Here is a 5,225-nt window from a genome sequence, read left to right as displayed (position 1 = left end):
TCAGTTTTGGTAAAGATTCTTGCTCTGAATCTATTAACTTTTATTACCAACCAAAGCAACATTCGGTCCTGGTTCCGATACTTAAGTCACGGTGGCGGTTCCTCTTCAAGGTCTCTGCCAACTTTCTCAAAGATAAGTTTTCCAGTCATTTTTGTCGCATTTTACTGTCATTTTGTTATCTCTGTGTTTACTGTGTGCTTCTAGTTCGGTCTTGTGTTAAACCTTGTGCTAATTGTTGAGTTTTCATCGTATTTTCATGTCGGGTTTCCTTGAGGCCTACCCTTCTTCCCGTTTGGGTGCATCTCTTGCATCTCATGCCTAAAAAGTCCAACTGTTACAACGTTTCTTTTCTCCATTCTCTTAATTCTCCTTCATTGAATTCCTCACATAATGTCTTCAATCGCATCTCTGACTTAAAAAATTTAAAACTCCCAGATTGCAATGTCTGTTCATGTTCCATCAATCATCCTTTTTTTCCAACTTCAGTGCCAACTCAGCCCTCTCACCCCTCACTCTCAAAGCAACCATCCCACTCTTCTCCCTCCAAGCCTCCTTTTCACCTTTCTCAAAAACTCCCCTCACCCTTCTCCCTCAACCCTCCTCTCTCACCCTTCTCCCTCACTCCCCCCTTTCAAAAGCTCCACCCTCACATCCACAAAGGTTCCTCCTTCCCCCTTCCTCTCTCTTCCACCTCATCACTCCACCTCCTCCAATATTCAACTTCCCTCTGGTGCCTCTCTTATAACTCCCCACTGTACCTCAATCCATCAACACCGAGCCTTTTCTCCTCCTCATCCGGCCCTCGCCCCAAGCTCTTCTGCAATCCCCCACACTCTTTCAATAACCCTCCTTGCCTCCCCCTCCCCCTCCTCCCTCATCCTACCCTCCCCTTCCCTAACCCTCCCCTGCACCCAAAAACTTCTCCCCTCCCTCTTCCTTAACAGTGTGGACCTCAAACACCCAGGGCCTTCACTCAAACCTGACAGATCTTCCTATACAGATTGCCACTGACAAACCAGATATAATCTGCTAAACAGAAACTTTCCTCCTTCAAGACGTCTATGACTCCCTCGTATCTCTCCCTGGTTACTCCCTCCTTCAGTATGACAGATCTAAGCCTCGGCTTGGTGGCGGAGTTGCTCTCTTCATCAACGAATCTATTCCTCACTCAGCATGCACTGCCCTCTCTCCCCATACCCCCTGGAATACCTCTGGCTATGGCTTCCCCTCCACTCCCACCTCATGTTTATATGTGTGTTGTACCGTCCACCAAACGGTGTTGACTCCATTCATATCTTGGTCTCTGAAAACATGGATCAACTTCTATCCTCTCATCCCAACTCTATATTCCTCATATGTGGTGACTTCAACTGTCATCATGTCAGTTGGCTGGGTGTGGGTACCTCTCTCACCTGCAATGGCACTTCAGCAAAAGACTTCTGTGACTCATTGGGACTGAATCAATCTGTCAACTTCCCGACCCGGATCTCAAACAACGGTACTCTATCTCTTTGGGATCTGATTTTGACCAATTTCCCTGAAATATCTGCTGTTCTTCTTCCACTCCAGTCCGTTCATCTGACCACATGCTTGTCAAAGTAGACATCTCTGGCTGTTATTAGAGAACCACCTCAGTACTGTCGAGTCTGGCATTTCACTCAGGCCGACTGGCAGGGACTTCAAGCAGCCATCAAACACCTGGACTGGTCTCCCATCTCCACTTCCTCCAACATCAACTTGTCCTGGGAATTCTTTCAAAGAAACTTGCTCTATCTCATGCACAGATTTATCCCATCTCATCTTCAGTTGTCCCATCCTTCCTCCTGCCCTTGGTACATTGAAGCTTGTGGCGAGGCAGTTGTCCTGAAACAACTTGCCTTTGCCTCATGGAAGGCTAATCCAACTGAAGGCAATCTCAGTTCCTTCCACAAAGCTCAGAACAAGTGTGTGTCTACCCTCAGGAGAGCCAGAAAACAACATCTTTCTCATCTCAAGTCTGAACTCTCAAACCTTTTCCCCTCCTCCAAATCCTGGTGGCATCTAGTTAAGTCTCTTTCCGTTGTATGTTTCTCCTCCATCCCCTCCCTTACCTCAAATGGCCACACTGCTGATACCGCACATGAAAAGGCGGAATACCTAAACTCTGTGTTTGTTTATAAATCTTACGTCCCAAACCCATCACTTTCTGTACCCACCTTACCCAGTCAGACGCAGCTTTTCCTGGCTCCATGTCTTTTTTTCTAACAAAGTGGAGATCTTGCTGTCAAGCCTCGACTCAGATTCTACAACCGCTCCAGACGGCATCAGCCCACGTGTCCTAAAAAACCTGCTCTGCTGCTCTTGCTCACCCTCTCTCTGTTCTATTCACCCTCTCATTTGCTCAAGGTCATCTGCCATCTGCTTGGAAATCAGCAAAAATTACCACTCTGCATAAAAAAGGTGCAAAAACAGATCACTGCAACTCCAGACCAATCAGCCTTCTCCCAATCATCAGCAATGTTATGGAATTAATCATCGCTTCAGATTTTAAATCCTTCCTCTTCTCCAATGGCTTGATTTCCGATTATCAATTTGGATTCAGATGAGGTCACTCCACCCTGGATATGCTGCTTCTGCTCTCCCAACAATGGATGGAGGTCCTCAATGCCAGACATCAAATCAGACCCATTTCCCAAGACGTATCATGTGCCTTCAATATGGTTTGGCACCCTGCCCTGCTCACCAAATTCTCTTCCTATGGTATTTATGGACCTTTCCACTCATGGCTTGTAGACTTCCTCTCCCATCACAGCCAAAGTGTGGCCCTTCATGGAGTTCTCTCATCTCTTCTTCCTATCCAGGCTGGACTTCCTCAAGGTAGTGTTCTGGGCCCTGTTCTTTTTCTGGTTTTCATCAAAGATCCCTCTGACTCTTGAAAATCATCTTTATCACTTTGCTGATGAGTCCACCCTCTGCCATACCATCTGTCATCCCTCAGATCGGCAAGCAGCAGCCTTTTCACTCTCTGCAGATCTGGATAAAATCAAAAGCTGGTCCAACATGTGGAACGTCTTTCAACCCTGACACATCTCACACTCTCAAAATATCTCTCTGAATGGACCATCGAGAACCCCCACCCCCCCCCCCACTCCCTCATCTACTCTCTCAACAATCCTCTTGAAGAAGTCCTTTCACTCAAGCTTCTGGGTCTCACTATCTGCCATGACCTTTCCTGGGAAAGCCACATTTCCATGCTGACCTCCAAAGCCAGTCACTGATTGGGCATCCTCCTTTGTGCGAAGTCCTTCCTTGGCACACTTGAGCTCCTGACCACATACAAAGCTTTCATTCACAGCCTGATGGAATACTGCTCTCCCTTCTGGGCTGGTGCTCCAACCTCTCACCTTTCTCGGCTTCACGCTTACGTAGAAACCAAGGCAGTTAGGATCATTGGTACCTCCCGTGATGAGGCTGAGTCTTTGGGTCTCTCACTCTCACTGCAGGCAGGTCGGTGGTTTTTCTGTCTTCTACCGTCTCCTCTGGCATCGTTTCCCCCTGCTCTGACTGAGAAGTCCCCCCCCCCACATTTCTGCAGGTCACTCAAGGTCTGCCAGCAACCGCCTTTTGGTAAAACTACCAAAATCAAGAATCACTGCTCACCTTCAATCTTTCATTCCTCTTCCCCCCCCCCCCCCCGCATTTGAAGCAAACTCCCACACTCTCTTCAATCGCACTCTTCCCTCCATGTCTTCAAAGCAGCTGTGCACCACCATCTCTTATGTTCCCCCATCCTAAACAACGATCTTTTCTACCCCCGCTGATCCACCTCGAGCTCACCTCATTCAAATTCCCTGCTTTCCTTCCTGAAAGTCCCTGTAGTGTCCATCTTGTTTACCCCGTGTACCACACCCCCATCCTTCTCCCTTCCACAGATCTCCTCATGTCTCTGTTCCCCACTGTTTTTTTCCTTCCCTCTCCCGCCCCTCTTATCTCCTGCTCCCCTTTTTGTGCGTTTCTGTGTGTTGGCTCTTATACGAGCCTCGACAGTGCAAAAAAACCCCCAAAAATGTTGGTTTATTTTGAAAGCTCATTTCGATGCACGAAATGCAGTTCTAACCCTAACCCTAACCCGAAATCTTTTCCTACCGGCAAACATTTATACACCCATTTTGGCTACTTCACCCAACTCTCTTAAATCAGGATAACATTTCCCTCCTCTCTCTCCTCATTTCCTTGCTTATTGCATCCACCTACTGCCTTTTTGCCATCTGCTCCTTGCTCTTTTATGACCCTAGATTTTGTGCACAAAATGTGCATATTAGACTGAAGTGCACAAAAAAGACACTTATAATGGCTTTCCCAGATAAGACTGAAGGATTTTCAGTTTAAATAACTTTTACAAAATAATTTATTTTCTTCTAAAACTTCACCGTTTTCTCTGAAGATACAATATGATTTGTTTCTGCCTGTGTTTCCCATTCCTGATTGTTTACCTCTTTCCCCAGGTGTATAATGCATTCGGGACCTCATTCAAACCACAGCAGAGCTTTCAAAATTTCATGTGGTTTCATAAGACACATTTGGTAGTGGTTGTTCAATGCCATTTAAGGCAAGATATGACATGAGTCACCTCCGACTAATAATACAACTTGCAAAATCTACCGCGATTCTGTTAAACGCGGCTCGCCATTTCCAGCGACTAACCCTCGGGAATTTTGAAAATTGTTTTTCGTCACTGCCGACTCATTTCTGCCGTATTCCTTCCTCAAACGGCATTGAACAACCACTACCGAATAGGTCTCTCTTCAAACCGCATGACATTTTGAAGGCACTGCTTTGGAATGCAGTCGGTTCCCGTTTCACAATTTACCTGTGGAAATAGGTATAAAACCAATCAGGAATGGGAATCTCAAGTGGGACCAAATGCAAGTGTATATTTTAAGTCGATCAATATTTCCTTTAAATGCCATCATTTTCTTATTGAGATATATTAATGTAATCCTTAATCGTTCACCGTTATCTGTGACACCCTTTGATGACTCGTATGTGGAACTGCAGGCTTATTTTGGCAGTATAACCTGTATTATCATCTCCAAACGTTTTATACAATGGATTTTAACAGCCAAAAGTTGATACGATTGTGTTTACCACCTTTGGAAATCAGGTGCAGCTGAGAAACATATACTCTTGTTAAAATATTCAATAAAGTTATTCAGTGTATGAGACTTTTTTTTTTGTTTGTTTCA

Source organism: Eptatretus burgeri, chromosome 4 (genome assembly GCF_056783735.1).
Source record: "Eptatretus burgeri isolate ZD-2024b chromosome 4, Ebu_testis_v1, whole genome shotgun sequence".
Classification (NCBI taxonomy): Eukaryota; Metazoa; Chordata; class Myxini; order Myxiniformes; family Myxinidae; genus Eptatretus; species Eptatretus burgeri.
Note: the sequence above shows the minus strand (reverse complement) of the source record.